The sequence below is a fragment of the Lycium ferocissimum genome, chromosome 11 (assembly GCF_029784015.1).
Source record: "Lycium ferocissimum isolate CSIRO_LF1 chromosome 11, AGI_CSIRO_Lferr_CH_V1, whole genome shotgun sequence".
NCBI classification, from domain to species: domain Eukaryota; kingdom Viridiplantae; phylum Streptophyta; class Magnoliopsida; order Solanales; family Solanaceae; genus Lycium; species Lycium ferocissimum.
The window spans coordinates 65,657,769-65,677,324 of record NC_081352.1 but is presented as its reverse complement, the minus strand read 5'-3'; the positions used below and the strand labels follow the sequence as shown (position 1 = coordinate 65,677,324).

Here is a 19,556-nt window from a genome sequence, read left to right as displayed (position 1 = left end):
CCGTCGGTTTTCTTAAAGAAAATGTAAAAACCGTTGACACCCCTAGATCTTATTTTCTTATTTTGAAGGAGTCAAGAGATCGAAAACTTAGTTGGCATCCATAATTTAATGACACTAAAAAATGGATTAAAAAGCTCAATTTTCAAGGTTCGATCCCGCGTACGCAGTGGGATTATTTGAGCACTGCACCAGTGAGCTGACAAAGCCCTTATGTCGAGTATGGCCATTTTATTTATTTTTATTTATACCATATATATATATATATATTTATTTTTTTTTCCCAACCAAGTGGTGTCGGATGACACACTTGGGTATACGTGCGTCCGCCCTAGTGGTAAAGTTAATTATTTAAAAATTAATTTTCTCATATCCATGGAATAATACGAATAAATCCTGGAAACAATACCCAAACAAATATACATGTATAGAAGGAAGTTGGATATGATTAAAGATATGGAAATAGAATTGGCAAAAGTTTGGTATGATTGTTATGGACTGAAGAAGAATAGCAAAAGATGCATTAGGGCTATGACAAAGAACTTCGGGGGAAATCTCAGAGGTAGAATTGGTAGATCCATTCAAGGAATTTCCTATGTGTAGAAGAAGGAGAGAGAAAATAGATTGAATTTTGAGGGTAGGGGAGACGGTGGGTTTGCAAAGGATACAGAGAAAAGGCATTGTTTGACATTCTTTTTGCAAAATATTTACCCAAAAAAAAAAAGAAAAAAAAAAAAAGAAAAATCTAGTAACGTGCTGTACCTGATGGTGTAAAACAATAGTACACTGGCAGTACACCAAACTTAAACTAGAGTAGAGTAATAAGTAATGATTAGTAACCTAACTTAGATGGTAAGTAATTTATTATCAAGTTATTCGGATGGTATATATAAAGATTTTTTACACTGTCAGTATAACAATAACAACAACATACCTAGTGTAGTCCCACAAAAGTGAGGTCTGGGAAGGGTATAATGTACGCAAACCTTACCCCTACCTTAGGATATAGAGAGGTTGTTTCTGGTAGACTCTTAACTTAGAATAAAATAATAATAATAATAAAGCATGCTAAATAAGAAACACTGTAAGTATTATAGTATATATAACTTAAATCATTACCTGGTTATGCTATCTTTTATGGCATAACCACAAAGGATGACTTGGTCCCCATCATCCTTGCCGACATGTATCGAGCGTTAGGCCAATGCCCAAACCATCATAGGTAGTTCCAAGGGTGTAACCTGTTGCTACAACGGTGGACCGTGAAACACTTGAACAAATTCGAGGGTCCTCAATACATAAGCAACCATAATAAAAAGGATACCCTCAAATTAACATACAATGGATGTTTTCTGACTTCATATCCGAGCAAGATGTAGTTAGAGAAAGAAAGTGTCCATTCTTATCGATCATGGGAATCCGAGGGATCCGCCCTTAGGCACCTACTAGGGTCTTGAGACAGTTTGGGAGAAGACAAGTGATACCCTAAGGGAGGAACATGGGTAGATATGTGATTGACTATGAGAAGGATAAGATCCGAGATGTTGGAGGAATCATCCAAGAATGGAACAGTCGACTGACTGGGGTCCCGACACTTTAGCTCAAGATAGGTTTCATCCTGGGTGTGACGAGGATTACAAGGACTGGCTAAGAGAACATCTGCAAGACACCCTGACTCCCGGACCCAACCTATACCATTGTATCCGAGACAAGTCAATTCCAAAGCCGAAATCAAGATGCGTCTGACCCAAAGGCGACCAGATGATAGGGATGCTAAATACTTGGAGAAGATAAAACATGATCAAGTCATCATAGCTAGCTTGACCCATGAGTCAGAGTTCACACATGAGTGTTTGGAGGACCTCGATACTCGAATGTAGGAGGCAATGGATGAGATTGCACCACTGGCATTCATAGAGAAGGGTTTCTTGGTATATTCATTGCTGATACCGACTCATCTCCGGATTCAGGCCCTTTGAAGGGACAAGAAGGCTCGGACTGCAGAGCATCATCATCTGCCACTGGAGGCCACTTCTGCTGATTTATTTGTTTGCTTATAGCCCCTGTCGGCTTGCTCACATTTTGTATCCCTTTTTGGGAAATATATTATTTGTCACGACCCAATTTAGAATCGCGCGGGCACCTACCATTCCCACTTCGGTAGGATAACTCTCAATCAAATAACATATTTTCCACATAAAGAATAAAATTCATTTGCTTCAATACATGAAAATAGCGGAAATCAAATCAATATATTAACCCAAATAACGGCAGTGATTACAACAGATAAATAAATACAATGACTTATTTCTATTCCCACGACCTGGTCTAGACTAGTACAGGAGCGACTAAAGTGGATCCTGAGCATAATAATAACTCTAAGACCCAACCCCCCATCTCGGACCTCACGTCACTCTCATCCAAACCGAGCCCAGCTCATCATAGTGTTTCCTCAAGTATCAACAATGTATCAACGGTATATCATGAAGGATGAGAATGTGTGCAATGTATGAGTTCAATGTCAATAATCAGATCAATATCACAAGTACCACGCATGGGTACGCCAACAATATCATGGAAAGGCTACATAAGTCATATAAAATACTATCCTGTATCAAGCATCAATAAGTAAGTTACCACAATATCATGAACAAGATATATCAATAGTCTCCGATAGTCAACACGGACAAGTCACATAACAATATTACCTCATTTCTTTTACTGCCTATCAACATTACTACACGACAATTTCACCTTATACTTACAAGGCGTCCCTAATACCCGTCTAGAATCAATTTACAATATTTGGTACATTTTACACATTTCAATACCAATTAAGATTCACTATTTATAGCATAGAACAAATTATGCGCATCATACGGGAATTCCTCATGAAACGGACGTAGTAAACTAAGTACCGAACAACTACTCCTAAGTCACAAGAAGTCAACCAATATTCAACGAAAACCAATACATGAACCTAAGAAGTCTATAGGCCACAAGCCCGAACATACAAATCGCTCAACAGTACCATCCTAAGAACCCATCCTAACACCAAAATCCTATACATGCATTCTCCGTTTCCCTTTAGTACATGAATATGTAAATCTAACCGGAGTCTATCGAAAAGGAAGCCGTAACCTACCTCGAGGCCGAGCGGGTGCCACGAACATCCATAGATCTTCAATTCGTTCATCACATCGTAATCCGCCGAAGGAACTTGAAACAATCATGAGACCCAAAAATAGGAATCACCATTAGAGCATTTATAAGAGATTCGGATTGATAACGAAAGTTGGGAATTGAATATTCCTAGATTCTCTAGGTTTTCCCATCATAATAAGGCTAGGTGATTTATTAACCTCCATTCATGATCAAAGTCAACCACTTAAGCTACTAGCTAGGTAAAGTCACCATATTTAACTCTATTATTTAGAAAGCCATTTTCAAGATTCATGGAAGAAACCCATTTACAATTTAGGAAAAAGATGAGAATCTAAGTTAGTAACCACTCTAGGGTGATGAACATGAGAGATTGAGCCAATATAATTCATATTAAGAACATGCTAATCATTTGACCTTCTAAGTCTCGGAATTGGTGATACCCATTTTGATTTGCTTAAAGGAGGAGACCTTAGGAACAATTAGCTCTGTGAAAGAAGAGATTAGAAGGTTAGGAAGATTACCATTCCCAAGAAGATCTGTATTTGAACAACCAAAAAGGCTTGAGGGGCGGCTGAGCTTTAGGGTTTTGAGAAAATGGGGTCAAATTCCGAAATGAACTCTTAAATAGGGAAAATTATTGCGCATCACCACTATAGCGGTCGACCAACCGCTTCAGCGGCGCCGCTTCGGGGTTGCCATTGCCGCTTCCGCGATCTGATGCAACCACCCCACCTACGCTTTAGCGGGGTTGTGGTCTCTAGGGCGCGACCGTTATGACGGTCTTCCCAGCGCTGGGGAGGCCTGACTGGGTCCCCGACCCGGATTTTGATATTTTAATTCCTACCCGTACAACGGGTCCCTCTAGGCTAGATGTCCGTCGGAATTACTTAGCAAACTGAAAAGGTCCAGGATGTCAAGGTTGCGAATATTTCGGAATTTTACGGTAACGACTAAACGGTCATTACATTATTATTATTACATTATTATTATTATTATTATTATTATTATTATTATTATTAATACTATTGTTGTTGTTGTTGTTGTTGTTGTTGTTATTATTATTATTATTATTATTATTATTATTATTATTATTATTATTATTATTATTATTATTATTGTTTATGAGGGCAATGGTTTGATTTGACAATTTGCACAATCATGATTCAAAACGATTAGAAAAGCCTTGGTGCAAAAAGGTCTTAGGAATGCGCGTAGTATAATTGTGTGATTATGTGATTACATGCTTACGTGCTTTCATGCGTTCCTTCTGAATATTGGTTGATTCAACATTTCGATCACTACCCAAAGATATACACAAAGAACACCAAATTGCCAAGGAACACCACTTCCCCAAATGCCTAACCCATTTTTGCCTCTCTTAAAAAGGTTGACTTACTGCCACGGATGCTCAAGATAGCCAAAGTGCCAACTTGATCAGCGAAGAGGGAAGCGAAGACTCGCTTTGTGAGAAGGTCAATAGGTTAGAAAGGAAGATCGATCTGGTTATGGAAAAGATCAAATAAGTCGATCAAATTTTGTACTTGGTGGGAAACACCCTGAAGGGAACCACAAAAATTGAACACTACAAAAAAAAACCTTTCAGACATGGTCGAAGGCATGGCAAGAAGCTACATACCTCTTTTGGACAAGTCGGAAACGCCCACGCAAGAATTTGAAGCACCTGAAGAGGAGTCCGAACCTTATAAGAAGGAACAAAGTAGGCCATCAAAAAAGCCGTAACCGTTGCCTCCGTTGTTGTCACTGAGAACTATGAGGTGCCTCAAGTCCCTACTCGCACACCATCACCAACATGGTGGGCAGTGTCCCTCAAAGCCCATAATTGTCCCTTTCAAGTCGCACCAAAACATGTGCCATGTGTGGAAATCTATGAGGTAATGAGGGTTTAGGAGCCACGTGTTCCGGTGGTGAGAGACTCCCGCCCTGCGCCTCAATATATGCTTACAAAAAATGTCCATCTACAGAAATGAACCTGGACACACTGCCAACTAATGCGTGGCTCTTAGAAGAAGGATTGTAAGGCTGATTGATGACAAGACAATCCAAAACCTATGGGGACAACACTCTCTATTGGTGCATGACCCAATCATCCCCAATAAAGAAATTACGCAGGACACTCAAATCTGGTGCTATGACTTTACCATGTTCAAGGATTCCTATGCAAGCATCTTGCAAAAGCTAGTAAGCACCGGAAAGATCCGCCCGGGTGAGACTGCTTGGAAGTTGTCATCCAATAGGCCAAACAGAAAGGGAATTTGTTTGTTTCATTGTGGAGCACCAGGGCATGACATCGAGGAATGTGAAGCTTTCAAGTTCGAGTTGGAGTATCTGGTCCACACGGTTTGGGTAGTACTTCTCCCTGGTCACTAAGAAGTAAGGTCGTTGACCGAATGCGCGGTTATAAGGATGACAACCAACCATGACTTCAATGAGAAGTCATCTTTTGGGTAGGTTTAGGCGTCCCCACTTTTGAATCAAATAGTATCCTTTCCTATATGTTTTTATGTAATAGAAACTACGTCCGACCTGATGTCCCAAGGGGAATAAGTAGGAAGCCCTCATTAAGCCTGGTGTGGCAACTTTTGGGGTGAAGAAAAATTAAAGGACATTCTATGTAAACCGAACTATGGAGGTGCCTGATTTCCCGCGGAGGGATACGTAAGCAATCTACGTAAGACTCGGTCCCTACATTATCAAAGCTATATATATCCCCCATCCCCGCAAGGAGGGCATCAGAGAGTCACTTTGGAATCAGTCCCGACGATGTCACCAAAACAAGTCAACCATAGACTCCCAAACCGAAATCCAACAAACTAGAAAACCTCAAATACCCAAAACCGTCCACTACAAGAAAATAGGTCTTAGCGAAGGGAAAACCAGTCGTTAAAAGTCCTAATTCGGTGGCTATTAATTAGTAACGACCGGAAAAAATCCCGTCATCAAGCGGTCACTAAAAGCTCTGTCTTTAAAAGTTGACGACCGAATTTAAAATCCGGTCGTTAATTTAGCGACGACAAGAAATCTGGTTATTGTACCTCCTTTAGCGACCCCATTTTCCTTTAGTTGATTGTCATTCCGGTCGTTAAATCCTTTAATTACGACAACAGATCCGGTCGTTAAAAGTTCTTTTACTTTCGCTAATCGTCTGTTAATCTCAAAGATCCAGTCATTTGTGATAACATGTATGAACACACATTCAAAAACATATCAATATTTATATAAATTTCATGGTCAATCAAAGAACAAGAGCATCATATTACAGAAAATATATCCATCCAACTTGCATAACATTATTTTTCTCTACTAAAATAGGAAAATAGAATTGTAACATGTAGAAACTACATCTTTAAACAATCCCTGTCCAAACAAAGTAGGGTTCGCTTGTGCTTCAACAATTTCAGCTGCTACAACTTGCTGGGCACGGTTTTCGAGGATGCATTCTTTAGACTCCCTTGATCTGTTAAAAGACAAAGTTCATGTTAGTTTAGTTTAAAACTCCAATAACTGCATTTACTAAGAAGCAAATGAATAATTTAAGATTGCTACCACTATAAGATGTAAAACAAAGAAGTGAAGAACATGTCGCAATATGTCTGCACGCCTTGCGCCAATATCACTAAGTTCTCATTTGTTTTCATTAAGATTAAGACGTCTGAATCTGAATGCACATCTGAATGATTAAGATGTTGTGTTTAGATCTGAACACTGAATGATTAAGACTGCTTGTTTTTCAACATCTGAACGTGCATAATGTATTTATTTAAACATAATAAATATACAATTCAAATAAAAAGTAACTAAATATTAGAAAATAAATACAAATTTAATAAAATAAAAATATTATTTGATAAAAAAATGAATCATTTATGTTTGCTAGTAATGATGGAGATGTTTGTAGTGGTGGTAAGTGGGTTTTTTGGGGGTGGGGTGGGGGGTTGATAGGTTGGGGTGGGTGGTGGTATTATACCCCATTTAAACGGGTTAAATTAGAGTACAACATATTGGAGATTCCTATTTTTGCTTTATTTTTTAAGGAGTCGCCACCTAATTGATTTTAAGGTGAATTAGGGCACCTAATTATTAACTAAGGCAAAGCTAACTAAACCTCCGTTAATGATCTGCTTAATTTTCAATTCTAGGTAAGGGTTCTAATTATCCTAAAGGGAAGGGGTTAGGCATCCTCTAGAATCCGTTAACTACGGTTTACCGACCAAACTTAGGTTAATTAATTAAGTTAAAAGTAGTGCTTAAATTCTAAGAAAATAGCTTGTACATATTACTAAGGTTTTAAAGGAGATACAATAATGCCGTCTAAACTAACTTATAGAAAAATATAGTAATTTGCGTAAAAGAAATACTTTTAACATGAAATTTATAAATACTGTTAAACTTAAAACGAGAATAGTAATGTTATCTTAAAATAAGACTTAAAGAAGATATAATATTTTGCATAAAAGAATATTTAAAATAAGACTTACAAATATTGTTAAAGCTTTTAAATATAATAACGCCATCTAAATAAAGACTTATAGGAAATATAATAATTTATATAAAAAAGGTTTTAAATACAACTTATAAATGTTGCTAAGTTTTGAAATAATATGCCATTGAAACTTGCGAAATATGAATAAATTTCACATAATTAGAAGCTAATAAGAAAAGATTAGCCAATTTAAGCTTGAGATAAAATTACATTATATGTAGAAAATCTAGACTTATTATAAACAAAGTGCAAGAGGTTAAAATAATATAAATGAAGCTTCAAAATTCTATTGATTAGATATGCTTTGTCTAATCTAAATTTCCTTTTTTTATAAACGGAATGCAAAAGGTGATGAATTTTCTTTTTATTTTCCTAACTTTATTTAACTAGGCTTGGATAAAATATGTTTAGTTGGATGAATTTTGAAAGAAACAACGTTTATAAAATATACTTATATTATTATCTCCATATTAATGTCATTTCGAAATCTTCAAGATAGTAAGTATGGATCATGATTCCCTTTAGCTTCAATATATACTTATACCACTTTATAAACCCATTATTCTAAGAAAGATATAAGTTATAGGTATTGCAAATAATTTTAACATAATAAAAGAGAATGAAACTCGGGGAATTAATTATTAGTCTTCCTAACTACCCGTCACTAAAACTAAACCCACTAATCTTGCTAAGGTTCATTTAAGCTAAGAAAAATAAAACAAACAAAGAGTTAGTTGCAAAATTAAATACACAAAATAAATGGGAAGTGAAAATATAAATGGTCCAGCCCATTTTTTTAAAAAGGGCTGTTGCAATGGGACTGCTGTCGGAAATGGGTTCAGCCCATTTTTTAGGCCTGTGGGACTGTTCACGCCGGTTGGGCTTTGGCCCAGAATTTTGTTTTGCTATATATATTTTTTGTTCTCTTTGCTGCAAACGGATGGCTGGACAGAGGAGAAGATAATATTTCATTGGGCCTCGGCCCAACATTGAATGCGGAAGACGAACGAGTCCCTCGGACTCATATGCGATGGTCATGCAAAAGAACGGAAAAGGATTAGTATCTAATAAATGAAAGATCAAACATATATAAAATGTAAACTTAAGACAATTCAATAGATTATGTATATATATGGTATATTCAAGTATACCTCATGTATACACATCCATAGGGATATATAGAAGGTCAATATTGGAAAGCTTTCGCCCCCGTCTTCCCGATGTTGCACAAGTTCCAAGGGATTTCATGAATCCCAGGCATGGCTAACACCGGGGAGGGTTTAAGCTTGATCCATAATGACCAATCTAACCTCCCTATTAACGTGCTTCAGTTGAGTATACCAGCAATATACGCAGATATATACATAATCAAACGCGGTATATTTACAATATCCACATGTATATATTCTAGACTTAGGGGACATGACATACACAGAAGCATAAACGGCTTTATACATGAACTTATAATATTCAGGCAGATTCAAGATCCCATAAGGAAGGCTAGCATTTTGAGATATATAACTTGTATACCAAGTATACTGTAGAATCTATGTCTAGGCAGAATCAAATAGGAATTACTTCATGGTGCACCGATTCAGCCCAACTTAGACAAAATAAAAAAATAAAAAAAAAACTCCATGGTAACATACAGAACTTAATAAGTATCTAAGTTACATTCATCAATACAAGTTGGGACTAAGCATGGCAATATAGACAAGCAATCTCGCGGCAAAGCATGATAGATTAACTAACAGGCCTATTAGGGGTACCCAAACCAGATAGCACTAGATAAAGATAAAAGAAGACTCAGTTAGCAATCTCCAACATAAAGTTAAGGCAAGATGTGAAATTCATGCTAGCAGTTTTCTTGATTCTGAATAACGAATGAGATGACCGTTTATCCTAACACATCATATTCACACAACCACTCACATTTAAGGCAAGTGGAAGGAACTAATCTATCATGCTTATGTGCCCAAAGTATCATACGGTTAAGCAAAACGAACAGCTATCAGAAACTATACCAATGGATTAACTGACCCATTATCAACAATAGCCATCCAGACCTGAGCATATAGACACTACTAGAACTTACACTAAATTAAGCTAGGATATGCACACTGTTGACCAAGAACTAAACTGAAGCTTGAACACACACACATATGTTGTTGACCATCAAACTGTAGCTAAGCTAACAAACATACAGAATGCTATTAAGCTAAAACAAATGCCACTGGATTAACCAAGAAACAGACAGAAGCATACTAATGAAACAGAAATATACATGCTCCCACAAATGCTATTCAACTACCAGGAAAACAGAAATTAAACACACTGAAGGGGAATTAAAATAGTATTGATGACAGGGAAACAAGGAAGTTTTGAAGCGTAAAGGCTGACGATCATGTTAACTAGAAACTAACATATAAAAAAAAAAAGCTTAACTAATAAACCAAACTAACATAGGACATCAGACAATGAGTTTTAAACACAACCTCCAACTCGAAACCGAAAGCATAGTAAACAATTAAACAAGGAAACAAGTATGCGTCAAAAAATCGAAACGGGCTAAAAAATGGGAGGAAATTGCACTGACCTTCTTCAAGTGCAGCGAAGTGAGGCGCGAGCTTCCGATATACCTCAAAACACTCCAAACCCGTCGAGTTGGTACTTCCTCAAGCCCGAACAGAACCAAATGCGGACACAAAGAATGTGATTTAGATATATTTTGATATCGAACAATGCTACCACCACTAAAATAAACTAATCTTTCTAGGGAATTTTCAGGTGGCTTAAACTTGTGCTTTGTTTAGGGAGGATTTTGCGGCTAAAAAAAAAGCTTATTTCAATTTTGAAGGAAATTTCTCGGCTAAAAAAAGTTCTAAAATTTTAGGGGGATTTTCCCATCTGTCCAACCTTGTTTCAAAACGAAACCAGGAACCATTATTTATAGGGGAAAATCTAGGGTTTTGAAAATTGAGCGGGATCGAGCTCTTTCAAACCAAAACGTATAGGGCTCTTGTCTGTCTTTTACCAGAGAATCAGAAGAAGGAGACAAAAATCATAAAAGCTTTTTGTACCCGAAAATAAAAAAAGAAACTAATAAAGACAGATTTACCTCACAAACGGACGAAGTCCATTAAAGAGTTCTCAGATTTGAAAGCAGAAGCGGGAAAAGATGCCACAGATCCAAGCTTTCAACCGTTGACTCTGAATCGGAAATTAATCGCCTTCCCCGAAATGGCCATGCAAGGCCTGGGGAAGGTGAAAGGCGTCTGTCGCCTTGCCATTTTGGTCGAGAAAGCAGAGAAGAGAGAGAGAGAGGAGCGTGGGAGAGAGGAAGAAGAAAGAGAAAGAGTGGGGTGTGCGGCGTTGAAGAAGAAAAAGAATAGAAACCCTAAGGTTTCATTTGTCTTGTGCGAGTCGGGTTAGGTCCGGGTAATGGACCGGGTAAATGAGTTAAAACGTTGGGCTGGGGTATTAAAAAAAAATTGGGCTGGGTATTAAAATGGGGTTGAGTAGTGAATTAAAATGATATGGGCTGGTCCGAAAATGTTCATAAATTGATTGGAACAGATGGGCTAAAATATATTTTCTTCTTGTGCTATTTTGGGCTCCAAAATTTGCATAAATGACCTCAGTGTGCCAAAATACAAAAGTATGTATTTATTAGTGCTCAGATAAAAAATAAAATTATATTACCTCGTAATAGCCGTGTAATAATATTTTTAAAGTCAACAGTAAATAAACGCTATTATTTGATTTTGCGAAAACAAATGCGATGCGTGTGCATAATGCGGTAAAAATGCTGAAATGATTATAATGCAAATTATGATAATGCCGGTAATAAAATAATAATAATAATAATAATAATAATAATAATAATAATAATAATAATAATAATGATGATAATGATAATAATTGTGGTAACAAAATAATAACAACTAGTGACGGCAACAAAATAGTAAAACGCTGGCATTAATAGAAGCTAATAATTATAGTAAAAAAAAATATAAATAATTATTTCTTAAATTGCTGAAAATGTGAATAAGTATTTGGGGGAAGACGGGACAAAATCGGGTGTCAACAGGTGGTAGTGCGATGGGTTTGAGGGTAGGGTGAGGGTTTTGGGGGTTAAGGTAGGTGGGTGAGAGGGGCGTATGGGGTAGGGGTAGTGAATGGGGTGGGGTTGGGTGCGTAGTGGTGGGTAGGTGGGGGTTAGGGTGGAGTTGGTAGTGGTGGTGGTGAGGGGGGGGGGTAGTGTTGGGGGTGGGTTGGTGGTGGTGGGTTGGTTGGTTGTGTGGTTGGGATAAGGTGGGTAGTGTTGGGTAAGTGGGGGTGAGGGGTTGGGGTGGTGGCGAGTGGGAGGGAGGGGGTAGGGTTGGGGGTGGGTGGTGGGAGGGGGTGGAGCTGGTGGTAAAATTATCCGTACAAAATAACTCTTAGTGATATTAAGACTTTGTTCTAGATCTTAATGATTAAGACCTATTCAGATCAAATAAGTGCTTAGATCTTAATGTAAATAAATGCAGTTAATGACCTAAGGTCTAAACCATTCATATCAGACCTCCATTAAGTGCAAACAAATGAGGCCTAAATCTAATATTCGTAAAAATGTCAATCTATTACAAAAACCCACCAACAGAAGAATAGCCGCACTATCAGGCGCAACTTTAAATAGTTTGACAGTTTAATCTCCCATTTTTTCAACACATCTATAAACCTTAAAATTATTAGACAATTCAATCTTCAATTTTTAACGTATCAGTACACTTATGCAACATTCAGAAATGCCCACATATCATATCACTACTTAGACTAGAAAATTGGCCATTGTCCAGTTTCAATTACTGTAAAAAAAACTTAACTAAATCCAAATAACCTTGAACTGGTTGACATTATAATCAGACCTTCAATCAACAGGACAATCTTTGACGGCGGTTATGCTTTGAGTAATTTCCCCTATCTATTTGGTGACCACATCAAATTTCCACCAGCCATCTATAACTCCAAATATCTATTTTTAACGTGTCATTGCTAATAGACCATGTCTTAAATTTCTGCCATGCTAGTTAACTTGTCTAAGCAAAAGCAATGAACTTAAGAAGAATTATTCTAAACCATCACCATTTCATTTCTGGCACTTTGATCAGTTAGAAACAAAATTAAAATAAAATACTAAGCCCAGTAATATATCCACCTAATTACAGTATATATATACTAGTATTACTTAATAGCCAACAGAAAATCACAACCACAATAAGATTAGCTTCAATAATCACGCTTCATCCGATTCAACAATAAAAGATATCACTAAATCTATTGCAAATAGTTATCATGGAATGGATGGTAGAAAGCTTACATGTGTTCCAACTTATCTTCTCATAAATATGTCTTCTCGTAAGTGCATGCACAAGGGGTACATATTGCCGTCACAAATTAAGATCTTTATACTTGTTCTAACCTCTTACTAATCACCTTCCAGAATCAAATGGACCTACAAATTTCCATTAAAGTCAAGCAAAACAAAGTACCGAGTCAATTAAAAGAAATATTGTACCTTGAGGCAATAAGATCTCAAGCTTCTCCCATATCTCCTTCCTAAGGCACGAGGCGTAATGAATGTATATTTCAGCTTTTGAAGTTAATACCACTTCAGACTTCCGAAACTGAATGGATTCATATCAAGCTAATAGAAAAAATAAATGGAAAAAGGCAATGAATATGTTAAACGAGTTCAAGATATTATCTCATGAATTGTAGTTTGTAAATTTGAACATCAAGTTATCCAAATACATTAGCAAGCACATAATAGATTGGAAACACAACTTTTCCGTCTACACTAATTCTCAGTTTACACATGTGACTTGCTACCAAATGTTGATTCATTATGAGAGGTTTTTGGCATGTAACAAGAAAGGTACATCAACTATGTGAAAGCTGATGTTTTGTGCAATGTCAAAAATCGTGGCCATTTAGATGAACTGCAAAGTTCGCTTGGTCATAACATGAGTTCTATCATATAGGCAAATTGACTTTAAAATATTCTAGGATCTGTAACATTTAGTTGAGGGGATTCAAGATGTCTTTCCTAGTTGAATCTATATTCCAAGTCTTGCTTTTTCAAAAGATATTATCTTTCTGTTTCCAAGTCTATTCTTAAAGGTACAGAATCTTCATTCTCTGTTTGAGAAGTTAACACAATAGAGTCTAATTAATTCATGGATACCTGTCTCCTGTCACAGTCAACTTCAACTATCATCCAATATAAACAAACAATTATTGAAAAAGTTAAGTCCTTTTAATTTGGCAAACTACACCATCTCGTTCGGCCTTAAACTCTTCATATCCAACATTTAGCACTAGAATAGCTCATTCAACAACCATACAAATACACCGGTAGACCATCGACTAAGTTTCATGTTTATCCAAAGGCACCATTGAACCTTCTCTTAGTTATTGAGTAGCCAAACTCAATTCTGACACTTGTTTATCCATTGAAAAAACATCACCCTTTAATGTACAACTAAAATGGTTTGAGATTTTTTATGGTATAGAATATAAGAATTGTATGCAATAAGAATCTTTTGGAGATTTACTTTCCACTTACTCGTACGTCGTAACACATCGAATGACATAATTGTCCGATTCAACATTCTGGGATTATAAAAGAAAATTGGCTCCTCTAACTCATCCCTAGCAGACAAATCCATGCACAATTACACCTTTCTGAATATAGTCCATTTGTTACCCATATAATCTATGCAAAAGGCACCAAACAACTTGTCTTACACATAGCTGCTCTGATTTCGATTCTCACTATTCTTTTTCCATCTTCTTGATTCCCCTTTCTTTAAGTAATTAAAAAAAAAAAAAAATTAAGAAAAAACATTGGGCAGGGAGCTTGATGCAAAATAATCTGGATAAAAATTGCAAATATATCGTATTGTCCAGCTAACCTTCTTTCATGGCACTCGAAGCTTAATTTTTCAAATCTCTTTCAGCTCAATTGCCTTTTTTTTTTTTCAAAATAAGTTTCAATAGAAAAATTAAGAGTCCAAAAGCCTAAATAGGAGATTCCAAATTTTCCATCTCATTATGAGTATATAGTAAATCGGTATCTTCTTGTGATATAAGTATATATAAGTATGTTAACTAAAAGATCACTTAACTAGAGAAGACTTAAAAAAAGGACACGTATATAAATTAGTTTATGGTCTTTTAGAACCTAAATCATGTTCTCTTGAGTGAATTGTTTAGGAGATACTAAGAAAATCAGATTACGACCTTGACTCTATAGAGGCCAATAATAGCAAAATTTAGCAGCATGTGAGCTCAATGATATAAAAGAAGGACTTGCTCGTAGAATGAATATTCTATGGAATGATATTTGCAGCAAAATTTTGAAGATTCTAATAGATCTCAACATTCTTTCTTTCTATCACCATTAAAAAACTGAACCACACTTTTAGCATTTATATATAGTTGCATAACACTTGATAATGGCAAATCATGTAGAAAAACAGACAGTTTAACTCAGCTAGACAGAAGCTCTTTCATCCATATTCCATGAAAACTCATGCTTAATTATTGCATCAATTCGCACATACAACTATCAGAAATCCTAGAGTATGTTATATACTAGAACACAAACCAATCATTAACACAACACGTAAGCTTAAAAATTCAATTCAACCAAGCAAGGGCAATAGAGTAATAATCAAATTTTAAAGTTAACATAGACAAAATAACAGATCGAGCATACTTTAAATTCAGGCGATTAGTATATTTATCCTAAATTAGAAAAATTCAAAATCAATTTAACCGTTTCTAACCAATGACATTACAAATTGAAAGACCCATAGAATTACAATTAAAATTTCTTAGGCTTATATAGACTAAGGGACTCAACTTAAAATTATACTAAATAAGGGACTTAACTATAAATATAAAAACTTTGAACAACTCGTTACTTTTAACTAGAACCATTTTCAAGTCAAATGTAACAAGGAAATCAAAATTGAAGCCTCATTCGTTCAACTACATGGTCTAAATACCCAATTTGCAACTCAAACCACATAAACATCAAAAGGAAAAACATCAACCAATCTGGAATCAAATTTTCTAAACACATATCTACACCTTATATGAGCTTAAAAGAATTAGGATAAATCAGAGATTGCTATAATAGGGTTTAGTTTAGCGAGGAAGATAGAAACTTACGAAATCCAGACATTAAAATCTGGAAGGCAGGGCAAAGTAGCAGTTACGAATAAGAGTTGAAAATCCTTTGTGTCAAAGGGTTTCTTTTTTTTTTTTTTTCCTGGGAGGAGTGGTTTGGGCCGGGGAAATTTTTGACAAAATTTGCGCCTCTTTTTCGCCCCTCCACTTTTAGTTTTAACCACCGGATATTATGTCTCATAAACTGGGTAATATCCTTTCGTTTCGTTGTTGTTGAGCTAAAAATTGGCGAGAGACGCATCACACCACGAGGATGTGATTGCCATTCTATTTGAGAAAGTTGCTATTTGAGAAAGTTGCTGCGAAGAATTAACTAGAGGGGACTTTCAAGTTGTGAAATTACCACAGCGCACAGGTGATTTCTGGGGACCATATGAAATCAAAATTTAATTAAATTTGGGTTTAAAAAAATTAGGATTTAAAATGTATTTTTTCAAACTTCTTAATCTTTCACAAAATACAAAAAAGACCCCAATTCATTTAATTCAACCCCCCATTTATTTCAAAATCAACATCAGTCCATATCAAATCAAAAGCTCTAATTCAAAGACACACGAACTTGAACTCGGGCTCCTTCAAAGCGAACCGAATCGGGAAGTCAATCGCTTTTCAAAACCAGTGCTTTTTTTTTATTTCTCTGTAAAATCGCTAAACTTTTTCCTCTTTTAAAGTTAGAGTTTTGAAATCAAAGTGTGAAAAATGACGATTTTGGTTAAGAAGAATAATAACATGGATTTGTCTTCAATGTTGTTATTTTGTTGTTCAATGCTCGAGAAACCCTTATTTGCTTGTATTTGCTTTTGTGTGTTTGTAAATAGTGTATGTGATTGTGAAATTATGGTTTTTGGTGTTGTTTATGTTCTCGTTCTCCTTAGGATTTATAAAAAAGGGGTTGTTGGGCTTGACAAAACCCTTATTTACTCTATTTGATCCACTTGTTGGGGTTTGCGTGTTTTTAAATAGTGTATGTGGCTGTGAAATTATGGTTTTTGGTCCTGTTTATGTTCTTGTTCTCCTTGGGGTTTTGAAAAAAGGGTTTGAATTTTTTTTTTTTTGGATTTTTTCCAACAGTTGAGTAAGTTGTTGCAGCAAATTCAGCACTTGTTTGATAGTTGAGGCTGGTGTATTTTGTTTAACTTGTGATGGTTGTGTATTCGTAGTGAAATAGATGTTTTTTCTGGTTCAAAAGTTAGGGTTTTGAAATTAAAGTATGAAAATGATGAATTTTGGTTAAAGAAGAAGAGGAAGAACATGGGTAGGGTGTCTCTTCAATGGTGCGTATTTTGTTCAATTTTTTACGGTTTTGTGTTTCTAAATGTACACTGATATTGCTGATAGTGAAAGAGATTTTATTGTCCTGTTGTTGTCCTTGTAAGGCTTAGGAAAAAAGGTCTTGCCTTTGTTTATTTTTTACCCAACAGCTGAGTAATCTGTTGGTAAACACCCAAACAGTTGTTGAGGTTGTTGCAGTAAGTGAATCTGTTGTTGCAATAGATTCACAATCTGTTGGAAATTTTTAAAACGATTCTTTCGAGGAAGCATGAAGAATTGTTCCGATGGTTTCTTGATTAATACGTTGGAACAACTCCATCATATGTTCAACAACTTCATCGGTCAGTTTTTAACAGATTATCCATCCGTTGGAAATAATCAATATAGTTGCCGAGGAAGCCGCAAAGAATCGTATTGATATTTTCCAACGATGTCTAATCTGTTGCAATAACTGATGAAGTTGTTGGAACATATGATGGAGTTGTTCCAACATATTACATACTTGTTACAACATATGCTTCAACTGTTGTAAAAATTCATTATTTGTTTACTTTCAATGATGCACAAATCAATTAAAATTGCTTTTGTTTATCTCCTACGTGTAGATAAAATGTCTCCACGAAAAAAAAAGGAGCAATCATCTACAGTTAGTAAAAGAGCCAAGGAGGCATCATTAGATGATCTTACTGAACATGCAAATATTCTTTATGAACAAATTGCTGAACAGTAAACCTCTCAGCGAGTTTAGGAGCTGCCAAGAAAGTAGAAGAAGAAAAAAAAAGACAATGAAGAAAAAAAAAAGACAAGATGAAAAGAAGAAGAAGAAGAAGAAGAAGAAGAAGAAGAAGAAGAAGAAGAAGAAGAACAAGAACAAGAACAAGAAGAACATGATGAAAATAATGATGACAATAAAGAATCCGAAGAAGATGAAGAAGAAAATGAAGAGGATAAAAATGCTTCTTTTGAAAGGTCGACGACCGAGGCTGTTGAGTCCTCTATTGGGATTGATATTGACAAACCTTCCACTGATGAAGTTGTCAAAACTTTTAGTATTGAGAAGTTACGTGTGCAGATGCCGATGGATAAATTAGGTGATTTGAATGATGATCTTGTTGTAAAATCAGTCATGGGCAAGCCTTTTGATTACTTTAGGAAGATGCTTCAAGAGGAGGACTTGGAGGATTTCGTCAGGCCAAATGTTTTGGGATGTATCTAGATTTTCCTTAGGACAACAATGCAAGGTTTCAAATGACCATTGTGTATGGTCTTCTCAAACGAAGAATTATTTGTAGCAAAACTGATGAGATATGGATAAACTATTGTGGCATGCCAGTTTGTTTTGGCATCAAGGAGTTTTCCATAATCACAGGACTGAGGTGTCATGCTCCTTCTCAGCCTCTTCTTACAGTTATATTAAAGAAGGGAGCCAAGACACCCAAGTCATCCAAAGCAACCAAGAAAGGCAAGAAAAGCAAAGCCAAGGTTGATGATGATTTGGATTTAGTGGACGTTGTTGGAAAGAGCTACAAGGTAGAAAAGTTTCTAGAAGACTTGAAGTCAAAAGCTATGTCAAAAAAGCACAAGGAGTCATTGTGCTTAGTTTAGTTTGTGCATTCTATTCTTTGGGCAAAGAATGTAAAGAATAATAACAACTTGGTTTTGATTGAACTCTCGGAGAATCATGAGGCATTCAATAACTATCCATGGGGTCATGAAAGTTTTAAGTTGATTGTTGATTATTTGTTGAAAACTTTGAACCCTAATGTGAAGACTTCTAACATCTATGGCTTCCCTTGGGCATTCATGGTAAACTTTCTTTCTTCAATATTTTATCTTTTTAATTCTTTTCCTTCATTGATTATTCTGATTTTTGGTGGCATAATTTTTTCGAGGCCTGGGCATTTGAAGCCATTCCTCACCTCCGGAGTCAAGGCAGGGACTACTCGAAAGAAGTTTATTTTCCAAGGATCCTTAGATGGTTGATCGCCAAAAACAACAACAAAAAAATGAATCTTGATCCTTTTAACCCCCCCCCCCCCAAAGAAAGCAGTAAGTTAGAATCTGTTGGAAAATATCCCTGAATAGTTTTATAACAAGTAACTACTTGTTGCAACAGATACATTTATCCGTTGCAACAACCTCAGAATATGTTGGAAAAATCAAAACAGTTGCTAAGGAAGCTGCAACAACTATTCTGATATATTCCAACAGATATTGAATATGTTGCAACAACTCCTAAGATGTTGGAACAACTGACTCAGTTGTTGCAACAGTTTCACAATATGTTAGAAAATATCACAACACTTGTAGAGGAAGCTGCAACAACTGTTTTGGTTTTTCCAACAGTAGAAGAATATGTTGCAACAACTGAGGAGGTTGT

The 19,556-nt window shown here is 36.0% G+C and overlaps 1 long non-coding RNA gene across 2 annotated transcripts; it reads right to left on the bottom strand.

Annotated features, from left to right (window-relative positions):
• Positions 1 to 6,375: 6,375 nt before the first annotated feature.
• LOC132037940 (uncharacterized) lies at positions 6,376 to 16,225 on the bottom strand. 2 transcript variants are annotated; one of them, XR_009410137.1, is made up of 4 exons: positions 15,887 to 16,222; positions 13,224 to 13,352; positions 13,026 to 13,160; positions 6,376 to 6,637 (listed from the first exon to the last, which is right to left on the bottom strand). It is a non-coding gene; the product is annotated as an uncharacterized LOC132037940 (long non-coding RNA). The 2 variants fall into 2 exon arrangements; XR_009410138.1 differs by lacking the exon at positions 6,376 to 6,637 and adding an exon at positions 6,667 to 6,693 and having other exon boundaries at positions 15,887 to 16,225.
• Positions 16,226 to 19,556: the final 3,331 nt, after the last annotated feature.